Source organism: Trachypithecus francoisi, unplaced genomic scaffold (assembly GCF_009764315.1).
Source record: "Trachypithecus francoisi isolate TF-2019V2 unplaced genomic scaffold, Tfra_2.0 Lachesis_group16, whole genome shotgun sequence".
Taxonomy (NCBI): Eukaryota; Metazoa; Chordata; class Mammalia; order Primates; family Cercopithecidae; genus Trachypithecus; species Trachypithecus francoisi.
In genome coordinates, this window is record NW_022681461.1 from 3,257,134 (window position 1) to 3,278,623 (window position 21,490).

Consider the following 21,490-nt stretch of genomic DNA (forward strand, 5'->3'; position numbering starts at 1 on the left):
CTGAGGCAGGAGAATGGCGGGAACCCGGGAGGCGGAGCGTGCAGTGAGCCGAGATCCCGCCACTGCACTCCAGCCTGGGCGACAGAGCGAGACTCCGTCTCAACAACAACAAAAAAAAAAAAAAGAAAAGAAAAACTCTTCTAGAAGTGTTTCCTGTAGTTTCTTGAAGTTGTAGTTATAATAAATGTTTTAATGCTCTTATCTTGGTTTTTCTTTTCTTTTCTTTTTTTTTTTGAGACGTAGTCTGGCTCTGTCGCCCAGGCTGGAGTGCAGTGGCACGATCTCGGCTCACTGCAAGCTCCGCCTCCTATTTTTTTCTTTTTTAGACAGGGTCTTGCTAGGTTGCCCAGGCTGGTCTGGAACCCCTAGGTTTAAGCAATCATCCCAATCGTTTTAAGCAGCCTCCTAAGTAGCTGCAACTACAGACACATGCCACTGTACCCACCTTGTGCCCTTACCTTTTCATTATATTTTCTGTGTCATTTCTATTGGTTGATTTTTCTCTTCATTTTGGGGAATGTGTTATTTGCATGCTAGCATTTTTTAAATTGGAATTCTAAAATCCAGGGTCTCGGGATGGAAGCAGGGCTAAGAATAGAAAAAAAAAAAAAATCCCCAGTTTTGCCTTATTGGATGCTGGATAGTTTTGTATTCTTTTAAATATTCTTGAGCTTTTTATCTGGGATGCAGTTAAGTTACTTGGGAACAATCTGATCCTTTCTAGTCTTGGATTTAAGCTCTATTGGGTGAGACCAGAGAAGCATTTAGGTTGATTTTTGCCCCACTAGAGGCAAAACCGTTCTGAGCACATGACTTGCTGCCGTGTGAATTCACGTTTCCACTCTGTCTGCTGGGAACAGGCGTGACAGTGTTGATGTTCTTTTTGAGCTCACAGTATTGCTCTCTAACCCTTTCTAGTGTTTTTTACCCCTAATTTTGAGGAGTTTCCTCACGTGTACATGCTGGTCAGCACTCAACTAATACCTGAGGAAGAGGACTCTGCACATCTCTGGCGTTCTCTCTCCCTTTCTGGACTCTGCTCTGTGAACTCTAGCTGCCTAGGCCTCCTCAGATTCCCAGTTCCATCTCCTCAAGTTGAACTCCGTGCTCCACTTGAGTTTCCCTTCTCCGTGCTATGACTTGGAAATTCTCTCCATCTGCGGGAAGTTTAAGGGCTCGCCTGCATCATTACCCACGTCTTGGAGATCACTGCTCTTCATTGTCTGATGTCAAATGTCTTCAAATGTTTCATATATTCTGTCCTTTTAAATGTTGATTAAGGTGAAAGGCTAAATCTGGTTCCTGTTATTTCATTTTGAGAAGAAGCAAATAGGAAGTAACTTAAAAATACCACTTTTATCAAATTCTTAGAAAAAGAGTATGTCTCATTTTGCAAAGACTTTGGTACGTTTCTGAGCATATTATTCTCTTACACCACATCTGTAGTGTCAGTTACTTAGGAGGCTGAGGTGGGTGGATCACTTGAGCCTGGGGAGGTCGAGGCTACAGTGAGCCGAGACTGCACCGCACTCCAGCCTGTGTGACAGAACAAGACCCTGTCTCAAAAAAAAAAGAAAAGAAAAGAAAAAAAGAGGCCGGGCGCGGTGGCTCAAGCCTGTAATCCCAGCACTTTGGGAGGCCGAGACGGGCGGATCACGAGGTCAGGAGATCGAGACCATCCTGGCGAACACGGTGAAACCCCGTCTCTACTAAAAAAAAAAAAAAAAATACAAAAACTAGCCGGGCGAGGTGGCGGGCGCCTGTAGTCCCAGCTACTTGGGAGGCTGAGGCAGGAGAATGGCGTAAACCCGGGAGGCGGAGCTTGCAGTGAGCTGAGATCTGGCCACTGCACTCCAGTCCGGGCGACAGAGCGAGACTCCTCCTCAAAAAAAAAAAAAAAAAAAAAAAAAAAAAGGAAAAAAGAAAGTAGAAGGATGGTTACCAGAGGCTAGGAAGGGTAGTAGGGGGTGGTGGTGGATGATTAATGGGTACAAAAAATAGAAAAATAAATAACACCTGGTATTTGCTAGCACAACAGGCTATAGTAAAAAATTTAATTTTACATTTAAAAAGATGAGTATAATTGGATTGTTCCAAACACAAAGGATAAATGCTTGAGGTGATGGATACCCTATTTACTGTGATGTGATTATTATGTATTGCATGTTTGTAATACATAATATTACATCTCAGGTAACCCATAAATACATCCACCTACTATGAACCCACAAAAATTAAAGGTACAAAAAGTTAAACTGACAAAAAAATAGGGGTGTAGCCAGACGTGGTGGCTCACGCCTGTAATCCCAGGACTTTGGGAGCCTGAAGTGGGAAAATTGCTTGAGGCCAGGAGTTCCAGACCAGCCTGGTCAACATAGCGAGACCCAGATTCTTCTTCTTCTTTTTTTTCTTGAGAAGGAATCTCACTCTGTTGCCCAGGGTGGAGTAGTGGCGCGATCTCGGCTCACTGCAACCTCCACCTCCTGGGTTCAAGCAATTCTCCTGCCGCAGCCTCCTGAGTAGCTGGGACTACGGGCGCCCATCACGACGCCCGGCTAATTTTTGTATTTTTAGTAGAGACGGGGTTTTACCACATTGGCAAGGCTGGTCTCGAACTCCTGACCTCTGGTGATCCGCCCGCCTCAGCCTCCCAAAGTGCTGGGATTACAGGCGTGAGCCACTGCGCCCGGCGGCGAGACCCAGATTCTAAAAAAACAAAACAAAAAATTAGCCGGGTGTGGTACTATGCACCTGTATTCCCAGCTACTCAGAAAGTTGAGGTGGGAGAATTGCTTGGCCAGGAGTTTGAGGCTGCAGTAAGCTATGATCACACACCACTGTACTGCAGACTGGCCGACAGAGAAGACCCCTTCTCAAAAAAGAAGTAAGTAAATAAAGTACAGGGATGCAAAATCACAGATGTGAATTTGCAGGATGGAGGACAAGTAACATCTTTTTTAAAAAAAAATTAAATTAGAAGGACCGTATAAAAAGTTAAATAGAAAGACTTAGTGCTCACCTGACCTCCCTTCTCATGGACCCGAAAGTTAGATTTACTTTCTGATTTTTCACAATTTCTCCTGGATGCTGCGGTCCCGCCCCTCGCGGCATTCTGGATGTTGTAGTTCCTCGCTCCAGGGCATCCACGGTAGGGTAGTTGCGCGCCCCGGGGCAGTCTGGGTAGTGTAGTTCCGTGCCCAGGGGCGGTCCAGCTCGCGTACTTCCGCGTCCCGCCATCGTCTCCCGGTGCGTGGTGAGTGTCCTTTCACAGTTCTGGTGAGCTAGGCCAGAGGTGGTCTCCGCTTCCGCGGCTCTTCCACGGGAAGGAAGATCGGGAAAGCTGGCATGGGCAGTCCATGCTGTGGCCACATGTTCCATGGTGTTTGAGTTTCGGCTGTGGGGTCTGGGCGTGCGCCGTCCACCCCGGAGAGAGGTCTTGGCGGAGGTCCTCTGGTGGGGAGGGGGCGTTGGCGTTGTTGCGTGCTTTTGGCGGGACTTTGGGCCCAGTATCTTGACCTGGAGGGGCCAGTGCAGGCCTGGGACCCACTTCCCGAGCTACTCCGCAGGTGCGTCCCCGGTACTTCAGGGGCCGTTGAGTGGGCTCTGCCTGGGGTACCCAGACAGCATCCTGCCACCAGCATAGCGCCATTCCGTCCCACCAGCATAGCGCCATTCCCTCCCATCATCGCGCCTCGGAGGTCTCTGGGCCAGCAAATGTGGCTTTAGGGGACATGATATCCTTGGTTGGAGCAAACTTCTCATTAGTGGGAGGCACGCGGCTTGGGCATCAGTCGGGTTGTTTATTTATTAAATTTTATTTATGCATCAGTCGGGTTGTTTATTTATTAAATTTTATTTATTTATTTATTTATTTATTTTTGAGACATAGTCTCTCTCTGTCGCCCAGGCTGGAGTGCAATAGCGCATTGTCGGTTCACTGTAGTCTCTGCGCCCCCCACTCTCCCACCCGCCGGGTTCAAACAATCCTCCTGCCCCAGCCTCCAGAGCAGCTGGGATTACAGGCGCCCGCCACCACGCCCGGCTAATTTTTTGGTCTTTGTTTTGTTTTTTGAGACAGAGTTTCGCTCTTGTCGTCCAGGCTGGAGTGCAGTGGCGCGGCCAACCTCAGTCCGGTTGTTTATTAGGACTCCTGTGGCTGGCTGGTGCACCGTGGTGGTGATGGTGCAGCTTGGCCGCAAGGACTGGGGTTTGTGGGGGAGGACTGTTTGTGGATAGACATCCAGACTTGGTCTTGATAGTGGGGGGACCCCTAGGGCCGTGCGACTCAGGGTCAGTAGCCTTAGGGTCTGGGGCCCTGCTGCGCCTTGGTTAGTTGAGAAGGGCTCGGCTGGAGTTAGACATCCCTGGGTTGTGTGTTACATGGATGCGTACTTGTGTCCAGATTGTCAGCGTCTGCAGCTGTGTGGCCCCCTCGGACTTTGGGACTCTTCCGGGAGCATGGGTTGCAACAAGTAGAATGGTGCCCATAGGGCCAAGGAACATTTTTCTCAAGCCCCAGGGGGCTGTTGAATGACTCCTTGAATTCCTGGAGGTGGAGGAAGAAGTTGGGTGGAAGGCATCCAGACGTACATTTTTTTTTTATTTATGAGGTGAAGTCTCGCTCAGTCGCCCAGGCTGGAGTGCAGTCGTGTGATGATAGCTCACTGCAACCACCATCTCCTGGGTTCAAGCAATTCTCTGCCTCAGAGTAGATGGGACTACAGGTGCCCACCACCACGCCCGGCTAATTTTTTTTGTATTTTTAGTAGAGATGGGGTTTCTTTCTTTCCTTTTCTTTTATTTTCTTTCTTTCTTTTTTTTTTTTTTTTGAGACGGAGTGTCGCTCTGTCGCCAGGCTGGAATGCAGTGGCGCGGCGTGATCTTGGCTCACTGCAGACTCCACCTCCCGGGTTCAAGGGATTCTCCTGCCTCAGCCTCCCGAGTAGCTGGGACTACAGGCACGTGCTGCCACACCTGGCTAATTTTTGTATTTTTAGTAGACAAGGGGGGGCGAGTTTCACCATGTTGACTAGGATGGTCTCGATCTCCTGACTTCGTGATCTGAAAGTACCGGGATTACAGACGTGAGCCACAGCGCCCAGCCCGCGCCCAGCCCGAGATGGGGTTTCACCATGTTGGTCAGGCTGGTCTTGAGCTCCTGACCTCGTAATCCATCCGCCTCCGCCTCCCAAAGTGCTGGGATTACAGGCGTGAGCCACTGCGCCCGGCCAAGACCTACATTCTTATTTCTAACTTTTCAGTATGAAAACATTGCAAAGATATCCAGAAGTAGTTATGAAGTTCCATGGATTCATTACCCAGCTTCACCACTTATAAATGACTGACCTGTCTTCTTTCCCCCAAATCTGCAACCCCAAGTGTGGATCTCTTTGGAAATTGTCTCTTTCACTAGGGGTCTATACCAGGATTTGCTGTCTTGAGTGACCCTTCATAGTGTGAGTTCAAATCCAGGTCTCTCCCTTTGTCGCTGTCACTTTGAGCAAGGTACTTAACCTCGTGGAGCTGCTGTGAATGTAGAATGAAGTAAAACTTGTGTATGACACTTCTGTGATGTAGTGCTTTAAAACAAAATTCAGATGTCATATCATTTCACCTGTAAATGGCAAAAACCACCATTACTTTTGCACCATCCTAATACTTCAGTATACATCTTTCATAAATAAGGAATTTAAAGAAAAACAACTTCAGCATTAACGATCATACTCAACAAAATTAACCGAACTTATTTAATATCACCTATACAGGCTATGTTGTTTCCCTGTTTATCTCAAAAGATGCCTCACTACAGATGTTTGTCCACTGCAAAGCTTTCCTGAGTTTTCTCTGGCAGAATTACTTCCAGTGTCCTTTTTAGTTGCAGAGCACTTTATTACATGAGGACTCCACGGCTTGCATGGTACATCTCAACTGTCCGACTGTCCCAGTGGTTTTGAGATAGTTCTTTGAGGGGACAGGCACCTTGTCTGGCTCCTCATGGGTCACTGACACAGTGCTTGGCACCCACCTGGACTGTGCAACTGATTCACTCTGAGGGTATGAGGAGTTGTCCTTTTTGCCTGGAAAAGGAAGTTCATGGAGGATAGAAACTCAGATGGAAAAAGGGGGTTAGGCTATTACTAGGGAAAGCCTAGGGTGCCAAGATTGTGTGTGGATCTTATCTGCGGTCAGCGGGATCTACTGCCGGGTTCTGACAAGAGAAGGGTCATGATTTCTTTTTTTCTTTTTTTTCTTTTTTTTTGACACAGAGCTTTGCTCTGTCGCCCAGGCTGGAGTGCAGTGGTTCGATCTCGGCTCACTACACCCTCTGCCTCCCGAGTTCAAGCGATTCTTCTGCACCACCATGCCCAGCTTTTTTTCTTTGTATTTTTAGTAGAGACCGGTTTTACCATGTTGGCCAGGATGGTCTCAGTCTCCTGACCTTGTGATACGCCTGCCTCGGCCTCCCAAAGTGCTGGGATTACAGGCGTGAGCCACCTCGCTTGGCCGAGAAGGGTCATGATTTCTAACTGCCCTCATTACCCTATCTCTCTGTTCCCTTTTACAGTGAAAGTCATCAAACCAATTGTCTGCACTTGATGAATGCAGTTCCTTTCTGTGCATCATCTGTTTAATTTCTAAATATTGCGGGGGGAGGGTTCTAGATATACTTACTGACTTCTTATTTAATTCCATTCAGGTCAAAGAACAAATGATGTAGAATGTCAGTCTTTGCAAATGTATTGGGAGTTATTTCCCAACCCAGCATGTAGTGTGAGTTGGGGAATGTCCCATAGGCCCTTTAAAAGCATGTGCGTTCTGTTGTGCAGTGGTGTACTAACATCAGTTTGGTCAAGTCAGTTATTATGTTCAAATCTTGTTATTTCATTATGGATTTTTTTTTCTAGTTATTTTATCAACTGTTGTGGCAGGGTGTTAATTCCAACTAGGACTATGGAATTTGCCAGTTTCTCCACTGAATTCTGTCAATTTTTGCTTCACATATTTTGAAGCATTGTTACTATAAGGTGCATACACATTTATCTTTGTTATATCTTCTTGATGAATTGACTGTTTTATTATCATGAAACATCCCTTTGTATCTCTGGTAATACTTTGTCTTGAAATATAGTTTATCTGATAGTTATATACCCATTCCAGTCTTGCTATGTTTACTCTTTGCATGTTCTATCTTTTCTCATTCATTTTCTTTCAACTGACCTATGTCTCATATTTAAAGTCTTTATATTGTAGACAACATATCGTTGGGTCTTGCTTTTTTTTTTTTTTAATCCATTCTGGCAATCTGTGTCTTATTTATTTTTAGAGATGAGGTTTTGCTATGTCGCCCAGGCTGTTCTCCAACTCGTGGGCTCAAGCAATCCTCCTGTCTCAGCCTCCCAAAGTGCTGGGATTACAGACATGAGCCACCGTGCCCAGTCTGTGCCTTTTAATTGGAATGTTTATTTCATGTAATTATCGATACAATTAGATCTAGGTCTCTTTTACTGTTTTTTTTTTTCTTCCTCTGTTCCTATTCCTGCCTTCCTTGGGCCAATTGAACTTTTTTTTTTTTAACATTCTAATTTAACTTAATTCAATATAATTTAATTGCCACTTAGCTATACTGCTTTGCATTTTTACTTTATATTTTTAGTTGCTGCTTTAGAGATGACAGTATACATTTGTAACTCTTCACAGTCTATGTGATCTTGTACAACTTCATGTAAAATGAGGGATCTTGTAATTCTGGTACTTGTACCTACCTACTCCTTCATTCTATGTATTGAATCTTCATATGCTGTCAATCACAATGCAATTTTAATATATTTGCTATAAACAGTCTTTTATTTTATCTTTTTGAGGTGGAAGCTTGCTCTGTCGTCCAGGCTGGAGTACAGTGGCACAATTTTGGCTCACTGCAATTTCCGCCTCCCGGGTTCAAGCGATTCCCCTGTCTCAGCTTCCCAAGTCACTGGGATTACAGGCATACACTAACATGCCCAGCTAATTTTTGTGTTTTTAGTAGAGATGGGGTTTTACCACGTTGACCAAGTTGGTCTTGAACTCCTGGCCTCAAGTGATCCACCCACCTTGGCCTCCCACAGTGCTGAGATTACAGGCGTGAGCCACTGTGCCTGGCCTCAGTCATGTATTTTAAAGACATTAGGAGAAAAAGATAGTTTTTTTGGGGTGTGAACATTATTTATCATTTCTGGTGATCTTCAGTCACCACAGAAAATCCAAGTTTCCATTTGGCATCATTTCTCTTGGGTTTGCAGAAACTCTTACAGGGCAGTTCTGCTGGCAATAAATTTTACTGGTTTTCTTTTACTCGAAAATGTCTTTGAAGTCTTTTTAAAAATCAGCTTTATTACAAAATCACAACTCTTAAGTGTACAATTTGATGAGTTTTAAGTAATGTATATTGTTGTATAACTGATTTGCTCCTTGTCACCAAAGTTTTGCCTTTCCTAGAATTCCACGCAAATGAAATCATATAGTATGTATTCTGTTTCTGCCTTGTTCCTTGATCAGTAGTTTATTCCTGTTCCTTTCTATTGTATTCTGTTGTATGAGTCTGCTACCTTTTTATTTATCCATTCTCCTTTTTCTGTTGTTTTTGATTGTTAGGTATAGTAATTAATCCACTGTGACCATTCTTGTACAATTCTTTTCTTTTCCAGGGTTCATTTACTAGGCTGATGTGTAACTCTTTCTGTGCCCTATTTTTTTAAAAATATCTCTTGGGTACTTTGGGAATTGCTAGATCATATGTATGTTTAACATTAAAAAACCTGCCATACAGTCTTCAAAAATAGTTGTAGCATTTTACAGTTGTGTTCCTGGACCAAACTGAGGGTCAGGCTGCTATTTCTCCTGGCCCAATAACGTGATGCAGATGAACTGGGGAGGAAGAGAGTTTTTACTTCTATAACTGGTTACAGGGAGAAGGCCTGGGAATCGTCGCAAAACTCAAAATTACAAAGTTTTGCCAGGCGCAGTGGCTCATGTCTGTAATCCCAGCACTTTGGGAGGCTGAGGCAGGCGGATCACTCGAGGTCAGGAGTTTGAGACCAGCCTGGCCAACATGATGAAACCCTGTCTCTACCAAAAATACAAAAATTAACCAGGCTTTGTGGCAGGCATCTGTAATCCCACCTACTTGGGAGGCTGAGGCAGGAGAATCACTTGAGCCTGGGAGGTAGAGGTTGCAGTGAGCCAAGATCGCCCCTTTGCACTCCATCCTGGGGAACAGAGTGAGACTCTGTCTCAAAAAAATAAAATAAAATAAAATAAATTACAAAAATTTCCAGAGCTTATATACCAAGCTCTATCTCTACGTGTAAGTGTGCCTTCATCTAAAGACATAAGTGATTAACTTCCTTTAATCTATAAGGTCTGAGTCCTGAAGACCTTCCTCTGGAGCCTCAGTAAATTTACTTAATCTAAATGGGTCCAGCTGCTGGGGTGATTACTCTTATTTTATCTCCTGCTAAACCATGGAGGTTTGGGGAGTTCCCTCAGATCCTCAATAAACTTGTTTGTGGAGGCCTAGGGAGTTTCTTCAGACCCACAATAAAACTTGTTTAATCCTAAATGGGTTCTGTTAAGAATTCCTTAGTTATTTACAAAAATTAGCCGGACATGGTGGTGCTTGCTTGTAATCCCAGCTACTCAGGAGGCTGAGGCAGTAGAATTGCCTGAACCCGGGGGCAGCGGTTGCAGTGAGACAAGATCACAGCATTGCACTCCAGCCTGGGTGGCAGAGAGAGACTCTGTCTCAAAAAAAAAAAAAAAAAAAAAAAAAAAATTGTTATTTTGTCATGCTTTAAGGCCTGGGAAAGGCCTAGGCAAAACTCTTGATGGGCTTTTGTTACATCCCAGCCTTTGTATAAGGGCACTGGCTTTTAATATTTAACTTAACCACACAGTCAGTACTGAAACAGTTCTTAGTGAGACCTGACCTGCCACAATTCCCACTGTCAATCTGCACATGATTTCTGTCATGCTTGTATATTTATTTATCACGAGAACTGTAGGGAGATAGGGCATCATAATCTTTCTGGCTACTTCCTGCCGAGTTGTGGTCATTGTTGCGGAGCACCGAACGCAGCGCTGGAGTGGAAGAGTTCAGTTTGTTCCCAGTAGCACTCTCTATTTTGGGGGCTTAGAGGCAGTGCCTGCTGAAACATAATAGTATGCAACAGCAACACACATACATAGGCTGCTGCTGTTTTCTTCTGGAGTTTAAGTTGTCTCGTCTTCAGTTCACGGGGCTTCAAGAAAGCACAGCTTAGTTTCAGTGGTTTCAAATTAGGAAAAATGGGGAAAAAGGAAAAGAAGGAGGAAAAATTTGAAAATAGTATTTTGGAGACCTGTAGACAGAAAAATTAGAATTTAATCCAAAGTGTAGAATATAATAAAAGCTGAAAAAACATCAGGTGTAACTAGAATTTAACAACAGGTGTACTCTAGTTTTTGAAACATAATTTTTCTGTCTCCAGTTTCCCATTTTTATTAAAAGATAAATCATGGTAGGACGGGTTTTCTTCATTGTCCTTGGTCTAATTATTTGTGTACAGTGCAGGAAGAATAATTATATTTCACGTGGGCGTTTTAAATTGGCTTTGATAGGACTTTGTTTCATAGAAGGAATGTGAGATAAGAGTTTTTAACGCCAAGCCCAGCCATGGATTTGTATCATCAGATACCTATCAGTTAGGTGAATACCTCTCCTCTTGAGGCTCTGGGGTAACCTGGGGTTCCTGGCCTGTCAGAAAGTGATTACTTACCACAGATCAGAAGCCCCATACAGGGACTCTGTACACAAAATATGAGGCCAGTTTCCAAGGACTTTATTGGCTTTATAAGTGAAGTTTGATTCGTTAAAGGAGAGCACATCATTCCAGTTAAAGCCTTGGCAAAATAACCAGTTTTTCCAATTGTGTCCTGTTACAAAATAAAACAGATTCTTATTGCACTTATGCAAATAACTGTATTGCCACAAATTAAGAATACTCACAGATAGGTTCCAAATTTTAGAGGAACCAGGTAGAGAGGAACAAATATGCTCCAAATTTTGTTCGTAGGCATATACTTAATTGTTACAAGCTGTTAATAGCTCAAAAGAAAAGTTTCCTTGACACTGAAAAGCAAAACAAAGGACTAGCAATATTTTAAGCAAAACATCAAAAAGATCACTCCAAGCTCCTATTAGTTCAGTTCATGCAGTTAATTGCTGTCCTGCTTGATATTAATGAACATTTTAGCTTGTCACGAGTCCTGAACATTTTTCCTCTATTCTGATGTCACAAGCTCTAAAGTTATCGGAAACCTGCATTCAAGAGCACCTATTAGAGCTTTACAGCTGATTATAAAACTGCCTTCTTTTTTTCTTTTTTTGAGATGGAATTATACTCTTGTTGCCCAGGCTGGAGTACAATGGTGCGATCTCGGCTCACCACAACCTCCTCCTCCCGGGTTCAAGCGATTCTCCTGCCTCAGCCTCCTGAGTAGCTGGGATTACAGGCATGTGCCACCACACCCAGCTAAATTTTTTTGTATTTTTAGTAGAGATGGGGTTTCTCTATGTTGGTCAGGTTAGTCTCAAACTCCCGACCTCAGGTGATCCGCCCACCTTGGCCTCCCAAAGTGCTGGGATTACAGGCGTGAGCCACCATGCCCAGCTTATAAAACTGCCTTCTAAAGAGGACCAAAATAAGACAACAATTGTTTATGGATGACAAAATGTTTTAGGGTAGCCATAGTTAAAGACACAATTGACAAGGAAATCTGTTAACTCTGTGGCACAAAATAATTTAACATAACAATTATAATTATTACTGATAATGTACACTAAGATATATCAGAATTATAGCAGTTTCCCATAACTTTGGAACACATACCAGTAACATATTTATACAAATATAGCCCAAAGAAAGCCAAACATGATTTCATATTTAACAATGCTTTCTGTATAATTTTTATACCAAATCAGCCCAATTTCATCTTTACATTCATGTACTATTAATGTTGGCTGGGCACAGTGGCTCACGCCTGTAATCCCAGCACTTTGGGAGGCTGAGGCAGGTGGATCACGAGGTCAGGAGTTCGATACCACCCTGACCAATATGGTAAAACCCCGTCTCTACTAAAAATACAAAAATTAGCTGAGCATGGTAGTGGGGCCTATAATTCCAGCTACTCAGTTGACTGAGGCAGGAGAATTGCTTGAACCAGGAGGCAGGGGTTACAGTGAGCCAAGATCATGACACTGCACTCCAGCCTGGGGGACAAAGCGAGACTCCATATCAAAAAAAAAAAAAAGAAAAAAAAATTCCAAACAAAGACATTTCTAAGTGTTAAATTACACATTTTCTTAAAAACCCCAGAGTAGCTTTTGTTGTAATAGCTGTTACAGAATTCAGTCAACTGAGAAGAAAAAACTTTTGCTCAAAAAGACAAGGTCCTAGGAGAGAAATAAACAAAAACATGAAGGCCTTTAAATGCAAACATGCACAAATACATATACATATCCTGGATGTTAGCTTTTATTTAAACCGACTCTCAGCCATTGAGCTCCTAAAAAAAAAATTGTTTTTCTTCCCAGAGGCCGGTCAGCAGGAAGGAACCCAATACCTCCCATTATCAAGTTTACATGGCATCAAAAGGAATAAAACAGATACACAAACAAGTGGAGACAAATTTTGGACAACAGAAGGGGAAGTGCGCTCAGGCAAAACAGACTCAAAACCAACTCAAAACCTGATCTCACCCAAAATGCAAAGGGAGTATATGAGCGAGCCCTTTCGCTTCCCTTGGTGGTACCGGACAAATGGCTTAGCAAGCCCAGACAGGAGAACAGTAGACTCCCGACATACCGTCCGGTCACCTCACCCTTGGAGCCCACGCACTCCTGATCTCCATGTTTTCCTGGTAGTGAAAGGGACATGCAGATTTGCGCATGCATGAACAGCCCTCAGGAGGGTCCTCGGGGGAAACTTCACCCAGTAGCTGCTGGAATCCTCCTGAAGACTGTCTCCTTGCAAGCTGCCAGCCGCTGAACGCAGCACTGTCCTTATCTCCTTGCCAGCTCGCCAGCTTTGTTCCCTGTCGGGCTGCTATTTCTCATGGCCCGTTAACGAGATGCAGATGAACTGGGGAGGAAGAGACTTTTTATGTCTGTAACTGGTTACAGGGAGAAGGCCTGGAAGTTATCGCCAGACCAACTCAAAACTACAAAGTTTTCCAGAGCTTATATACCTAAGCTATATGTCTACATAGAAGTGTGCATTTATCTAAAGACGTAAGTGATGAACTTCTTTTACTCTATAACTAAGGTCTGAGTCCTGAAGACCTTCCTCTGGAGCCTCAGTAAATTTACTTAATCTAAATGGGGCCAGGGCTGGGGTGATGACCCTTATCTTGTCTCCTGCTAAATCAGGAGGTTTGAGGAGTTCCTTCAGGCCCCCAATAAACTTGTTTGTGGAGGCCTGGGGAGTTTCTTCAGACCCACAATAAAATTTGTTTAATCCTAAGTGGATCCTGTTAAGGATTCCTTCATTATTTTGTCATGCTTTAAGGCCCAGGAAAGGCGTAGGCAAAACTCTTGATGGGCTTTTGTTATATTCCAGCCTTTGTATAAGGGCACTGGCCTTTAATATTTAAGCACACAGTCAGTACTGAAACAGTTGTTAGTGATACTTGGCCTGTCACAGTCCTACCAGGGTCATATGAGAATTCTGTTGCCTCACTCTTGCCAACACTGGTATTGTCTGTCTTTTACCTACCCTGATTGATGTTAAATTATTACATTTATCTGGTTTTCTTTTTTTACTTCTTTTCTACTCTTTCTTCACTTTTTGTATTCTTTATATTTCCTAAGTGTTGAATTAAATGGTGAGATGAGATATCCTTTGCCTGTTCCTGATTTCAGGGAAATCATTCAATATTTTGCTATTAAGTATGGTGTTAGTGCTATGTTTTTGTAGATGCTTATTTATTAAATTGAGGAAGTTTCCTTCTATTGCTAATTTGTTAGGAGTTTTTTTCATGAATAACCATTGAATTTTTTCATATATATTTGCAACTACTAAGGTGATTTTTCTCCTTTATTTTATTTTATTTTATTAATTTTGAGACAGGATCTCACTCTTGCCCAGGCCAGAGTGCAGTAGCATGATTATGGCTCACCGAAGGCTTAAACTCCTGGGCTCAAGCAATCCTCCCACCTAAGCCCCCTGCATGGCTGGGACCACAGGCACGTGCCACCACGCACAGCTAATTGTTGTGTTTTTTGTAGAGATGGGGTTTCTCCATGTTGCCAGGCTGGTCTCGAACTCCTGAGTTCAAGCAATCCACCTGCCTGTGTCCCCCAAAGTGCTGGGACTACAGGAGTGGGCCAGGGCACCTTTCATTTTGTTAATGCAAGTAATTAAATTGCTTTTCAAATGTTAAACTGGCCATGCTCAGTGGCTCACACCTGTAATCTCAGCACTTTGGGAGGCCGAGGCGCGCAGATCACTAGGTCAAGAGATCGAGACCACCCTCGCCAATGTGGTGAAACCCCGTATCTACTAAAAATACAAAAATCAGCTGGGTGTGGTGGTGCATGCCTGTAGTCCCAGCTACTTGGGAGGCTGAGGCGGGAGAATCGCTTGAACCCAGGAGGCGGAGGTTGCAGTGAGCTGAGATTGCGCCACTGCACTCCAGCCTGTCGACAGAGCAAGACTGTCTCAAAAAAAAAAAAAAAAGTTAAACTAATGTTGCATTTCTTGGATGGGCCTCATGTGTTCCTGTGTCATCCTTATAACCTATTGCTGGATTTGACTTTCTATTTTTTTTTTTGAGACGGAGTCTTGCTCTGTCGCCCAGGCTGGAGTGCAGTGGCCGGATCTCAGCTCACTGCAAGCTCCGCCTCCCGGGTTCACTCCATTCTCCTGCCTCAGCCTCCTGAGTAGCTGGGACTACAGGCGCCCGCCACCTCGCCCGGCTAGTTTTTTGTACTTTTTAGTAGAGACGGGGTTTCACCGTGTTAGCCAGGATGGTCTCGATCTCCTGACCTCATGATCCGCCCGTCTCGGCCTCCCAAAGTGCTGGGATTACAGGCTTGAGCCACCGCGCCCGGCCTATTTTTTTTTTTTTTTCTTTCCTGGCGACTTTCTATTATTTTTAAAGGACTTTTGCAGGAAATGTATGACTTTGTCAGGTTCGATGTCTGGATTATGTTGGCCTCATAAAGTGAATTGGGAAGTACTGCCTTCTCTCCTACTTAAGTATTTGACAGAATTTATCTGTGAGCCTGAACTTCTGGTTAAAGTTTAAAATCATGATTTTAATATCTTTACAGATGTAGGGCTATTCAAAATTACCATTTTAGTTTTGGTAAACCTTGTGATTAAAGGAATTTGTTCATTTCACCAATTTGGGGACTGTCGTTTTTATTTTTAATAAGAATCTCTTATTGTCCTTTTAATGTATGTAGGATCTGTAACAATGTTTCCTCTTTCCTTCCTGAGCTTGGAAATTTGTCTTTTTAAATTTTAATGTAATCACTTTTCCTAGGGGTTTAGTAATTTTTTTGGAGGGGGTTGTAGGAGCTTTGATCTTCTTATTCTTTTTTAAAATTATTGTGGCAAATAAACCACTAACATATATTTATCCTCTGAATGCTTTTTTGAGTATACTGTATAATATTGTTAACTATGTACAACAGAACTCTAGAACTGAAATCTTTTACCTATTAAATAGCAACTCCTCTTCCGCTTCCCCATCTATTAGCAACTACTGTTCTACTTTCTGTTTCTATCAGTTTAATTACTTTAGTATTCATATTAGTGGGATCATGCAATATTTTTCTTTTTGTGACTGGCTTGTTTTATTTAGTATAATATCCTCAAGGTTCATCTATGTTGTAGCATGCGCCAGAATTTCCTTCCTTTTAAAGTCTGAATAATATTCCATTTGTATGGCTAGACTACATTTTCTTTATCCGTTCATACATTGAATGGATACATCTGCTTCCAATTCCTTTGGATATGTATCTAGAAGTTGCATTACAGGATAATATGATAGTTCTATTTTTAATTTTTTGAGGAACCTTCATACTGTTTTCCATAGTGGCTACACCATTTTACAGTCCCACTAAGTTCACTAAGGTTCTAATTTTTTACATCCTTGTCAACACTTATTTTCTGTTTTTGTGTGTGTGTGTGTGTGTGTGTGTGTGTGTGTGTGTGTTTTGTAGTGGCCATGCAAATTGGGATTAGGTGATAACCTCGTTTTGGTTTTCATTTGCATTTCCCTGGTAATTTGTGATGCTGAACATCTTTTCATATGCTTCTTGGCTATTGGTGTATCTTCTTTAGAGAATTGTCTATTCAAGTCCTTTACCCATTTTTCATCGAGTTGTTTGTTACTGAGTTGTAGAAGTTCTTTATATATTCTACATTTTAGCTCCTTATTTGATATATGGTTTGCAAATACTTTCTCTCATTCTGTAAGTTGCCTTATCACTCTGTTGGCCGCCTTCTTTGCTGCAAAGAAGTTGTTAAGTTTGATGTAGCCCCGTCTGTCTATTTTATATTTGTCTCTTGTTCCTTTAGTGTCATATTCCAGAAATCATTGTTAAGACCAACCAATGTCATGAAGCTTTTTCCTGTTTTTTTTTTTTTTAGGAGTTTTATAGTTTCAGATCTAGGGTTAGCAATTTTAATATTTTTTGCAAACACTCTTTGACTTTTTAATTCTCTATAATTTCATTTCTATTTCATTATAGTTTCCTCTTTATTATTTCCTTTCTTCTTATTTTGGGTTCTTTTTGCTTTTCTTTTTTTAGCTTCTTAAGATGGGAGCTGAGTTATTTTTAATTAAGACTTCTTTTTTTAAAGCACATTCATTTAAACCTATAACTTTCCTTCTCAGAACTGCCTTATTACCGGCTGTATTCATTTGCTAGGGCTGCCATTACAAAGTACCACAGAATGGGTGGCTGTAAACAACAGAAATTTTTTCTTCACAATTCTGGAAGATAGAAGTCCAAGATCAAGGTTTTGGCAGGGTTGGTTTCTTCTGAGGCCTTTCTCTTTGGCTTGTAGCTGGTCATCTCCTCCCTGTGTCTTCACATGGTCTTCCCTCTGGAACTTTTTATGTCCAAATTTTCTCTTCTTTTTTTTTTTTTTTTTTGAGATGGAGTCTGGCTCTGTCACCCAGGCTGGAGTGCGGTGGCGCGATCTCGGCTCACTGCAAGCTCCGCCTCCCGGGTTCTCCCCATTCTCCTACCTCAGCCTCTGAAGTAGCTGGGACTACAGGCGCCGCCACCACGCCCGGCTAATTTTTTTTGTATTTTTTAGTGGAGACTGGGTTTCACCATGTTGGCCAGGATGGTCTTTATCTCCTGACCTCATGATCCACCCACCTCGGCCTCCCAAAGTGCTGGGATTACAGGCGTGAGCCACCGTGACCGGCCAGAATTTTTTCTTATAATGACACCAGTTATATTGGATTAGGGCCCTTTCTAATGACCTCATTTTTACTTAGTTATCTCTTTGAAGACCTTACCTCCAAAGACAGTGACATTCTAAGGTACTGGGGGTTAGGATGTCAATATATGAATATGGGAGACAAGGAATAATTCAGCCTGGAACAGCTCCAAGTCACAAATTTGGTAAGTTGTGTTAAGTATTAATAGGTTTATTAGAATCACTGAGTTCAGAATATTTTCTCGTATCCCTTGGAATTTCTTCTTTGATTCATATCTCCTTTAGATAAGGGCTGCTTAATTTCTAATGATCGAGGTTTTAAAAAATATCTTATTGTTATTGATTTCTGCTTTAGTTCTATCTTGGGCAAATAATATACAGACGTTCTTTGACTTACGATAGGATTATGTCCCAATAGACCCATTGTAAATTGAAAATACTGTTTAAGTTGACAATGCATTTAATACACCTAACTAACCTGCTGCACATCAGAGCGAATCTAGTCTACCTTAAATTTGCTCAGCATACTTACATGAGCCTACAATTGGGCAGTCATGTGCCCACGGTGGTTGGGGCACAGCTTGGGTTTGTGTATTTCAGGGAGGCATGAGACATCAATCAAATACACTTAAGAAATACATTGGTTTGGTTCAGAAAGGACAACACCATCTGGCAACACGGTCCGCTATAGAGCATGGGTTATTTGCCTTCACGATCGTGTGGCTGGCGCGGAGCTGTAGCTTGCTGCTGCTGCCCGGTATTGCAAGCCCTGGAAAAGATTAAAATTCCAGATCTGAAGTAGGGTTTTGAGTGCACATGGTGCTTTATGCCTTGTAATCCCAGTGCTTTGGGAGGCTGAGGCAGGAGAATCGCTTGAGGCCAGAAGTTCTAGACTAGCCTGGACAAACAGTGAGACCCCATCTCTATGAAAAAAAAAAAAAAAGCCAGGCGTGGTGGCACACATCTGTAGCCACAGCTACTCTGGAGGCTGAGGCAAGAGGATTGCTTGGCCCGGGAAGTTGGGGCTGCGGTGAGCTATGATTGTGCCACTGCATCCAGCCTTGGTGACAAAGTGACACTACCTCTCAAAAAGTAAATGAAAAAGAAGTATGGTTTCTACTGAATGTGTATTGCTTTCACACCATTAAGACATCAAAAAATTGTGAGTCGAACCATTGTAAGTTGGGGACTGTACTCTTTAAATTTTAGTCCTTTGAAATTGGAGATTTGTTTTATATGCCTCAGTATTGCATCTACTTTGGTGAATATTTTGTGTACACCTAAAGGATATGTGTTCGGTACTTGCTGGGTTTGATGTTCTGTCAATGTCCATCAGATCAGTGCTGTCCAGTAGTGTTTTCCAGATCATCCATTTCCTGACTTACTGTCAATTCACTCTCCCATTAACTGAGTGAGGTGTAACAGATTTTCTTAACTATGATTATGCATTGGTCTATGTCTCTTTTTCCTATGCTGTCATTTTTCTTCCTGTGTTTTCTCTCAGTCCATGGCTTGTCTTTTCATTGTCTTATCAGTAATGTAAAATAGGAGTCATGAAGGGGGGCATCCTTGCCTTGTTCCTGATCTTAGCGGGAAAGCATCTAGTTCCTCAATGTGATGTCAGCTGTAGGCTCTGCACTCTCTCTCTCTTTTTTTTTTTTTTTTTTGCGACAGTCTCACTCTGTCCCTTAGGCTGGAGTGCAGTGGTGCAATCTCGCCTCACTGCAACCTCTACCTCCCGGGTTCAAGTGATTCTTCTGCCTCAGCCTCCCAAGTAGCTGGCTGCCCGCTACCATGCCCAGCTAATTTTTGTATTTTTGGTAGAGACGGGGTTTCACCATGTTGGCCAGGCTGGCCTTGAACGCCTGACCTCAAGTGATCCTCCCGCCTCAGCCTCTCAAAGTGCTGGGACAGCAGGCGTGAGCTACTACATCTGGCTTGCACTTCCTTTTTATTTAAGCATAGCCACAATTATTTGCAGAGGACATTGGTTAGACCATTTTTAACCTAACTTATAAACAGTATAAATTGTATTGAACTTAATTTTTTTGTGTTATCTATGATAACATTTTTAAAATGTTATCTAGTATCTAATCATGTGCAGGTTTCCTCAATTGCCTCAAAACTGTCTAAACAAGGTTCACACATTACAGTTGATTGGGGTCTCTCTTTTTTTTTTCCTTTGAGATGGAGTCTTGATCTGTCGCCCAGGCTGGAGTGCTATGACACGATCTCGGCTCGCTGCACCTCCACCTCCCAGGTTCAAGTGATTCTTCTGCCTTAACTTCCGGAGTAGCTGGGGTTATGGGCGTCCACCACTATACCCAGCAAATTTTTTGTGTTTTTAATAGAGATGGGGTTTCACTATGTTGACCAGGCTAGTCTTGAACTCCTGACCTGGTGATTTACCCGCCTCGACCTCCAAAGTGCTGGAATTACAGGTGTGAGCCACTGTTCCCAGCCAATTTTTGTATTTTTAGTAGAAACGGGATTTCACCATCTTGGTCAGGCTTGTCTTGAACTTCTGACCTCGTGATCCATCCTTGGCCTCCCAAAGTGCTGGGATTATAGGCGTGAGCCATTGCGCCTAGCCGATTGGTGTCTCCTTAATTCTCTTTTTATTCTGTAAGATCTGTAAGAGCTCTTTCTATTGTATTTTTTCTACTGTATTTTTAATGCTATTCACTTGTTGAAAGTGTTGCATTTTTTGAAAATTGCAAACATGTTAGTTCACACCACAGAACGTTTGTATCATTTCTTAATGACTGTTCCCTCCATATCCAGAATATCAGGATCATACTGTTGACAAAAAGAGTCAAACTCTGTAAAATATTTTTAGAGATTTATTCTGAGCCAAATATGAGTGGCCATGTCCCGTGACACAGCCCTCAGACGATCCTGAGAACACCCAAGGTGGTCGGGGTACAGCTTGGTTTTATATATTTTAGGGAGGCATGAAACATCAATCAAATCTGTTTAAGAAATACATTGGTTTGGCCGGGCGCGGTGGCTCAAGCCTGTAATCCCAGCACTTTGGGAGGCTGAGACGGGCGGATCACGAGGTCAGGAGATCGAGACCATCCTGGCTAACACGGTGAAACCCCGTCTCTACTAAAAAATACAAAAAACTAGCCGGGCGACGTGGCGGGCGCCTGTAGTCCCAGCTACTCGGGAGGCTGAGGCAGGAGAATGGCGTGAACCCGGGAGGCAGAGCTTGCAGTGAGCTGAGATCCGGCCACTGCACTCCAGCCTGGGTGACAGAGCGAGACTCCGTCTCAAAAAAAAAGAAATACATTGGTTTGGTTCAGAAAGGCAGGACTACTCAAAGTAGGGGGGGCAGATTCCAGGCTATAGGTAAATTTAAACATTTTCTGGTTGACAGTTGACAATTGGTTGAGTTTATGTGAAGACCTGAGATCAACAGAAAGGAAATGTTCAGGTTGACATAAAGGATTGTGGAGACCAAGTTTTACTGTGCAGAGGAAGCTCTGAGATAGCAGACTTCAGAGAGAGCAGGTTGTAAAATATTTATCAGACTTAAAAGGGTGCCTGGCTCTCAGTTGATTATCTCTTGTATCTGGGAAGGAAGGAAGGAAAACAAAGGAGAAAGGGGATGCTCTATAGAATGTGGATTTTTCCCACAAGAGACTTTGTAGGGCAATTTTAAGGTATGGCAAGGAAATATATTTTGGGGTAAGACATTTTGATTTTCTTCCTTGTTATGCCACAGTCAGATTGGAAAGTAAGTCATGATATACAGGGTTAAATAAAACTCATCAGACGAGAATTTATGGTTTGTAGGGCACGAATCCCCAGACCCCTTAGGTAGGAATTTGGGCAAGATAAAAAAAAAATCAGAGCTTTGTCCTCAAAACCTAACACTATGAACAACAATTCTCATCACATATTGAATCGTCTCTTGTAGTCCGCTTTTCTCATTCATTTGTGCAAGACAGGATCCAGTCAAGACCTATACTTGTCATCTGAAGAATGATTTATTTCTTAGGAAA

General features: G+C 42.8%; 1 protein-coding gene and 1 long non-coding RNA gene across 4 annotated transcripts in view; one reads left to right on the top strand and one right to left on the bottom strand.

The window, feature by feature from the left end:
- Nucleotides 1-3,198: 3,198 nt before the first annotated feature.
- Nucleotides 3,199-21,490, top strand: part of ZNF169 (zinc finger protein 169) — a 46,053-nt gene continuing 27,761 nt past the window's right edge. For all 3 annotated transcript variants that reach the window (XM_033236695.1, XM_033236696.1, XM_033236697.1), the window contains exon 1: nt 3,199-3,253. The gene's annotated coding sequence lies outside the window, so the exon portion shown is untranslated. The remainder of the gene's footprint in view (nt 3,254-21,490) is intronic.
- Nucleotides 9,999-13,160, bottom strand: LOC117098308. Its single transcript, XR_004443324.1, has 3 exons — nt 12,898-13,160; nt 10,794-10,950; nt 9,999-10,376 (listed from the first exon to the last, which is right to left on the bottom strand). It is a non-coding gene; the product is annotated as an uncharacterized LOC117098308 (long non-coding RNA).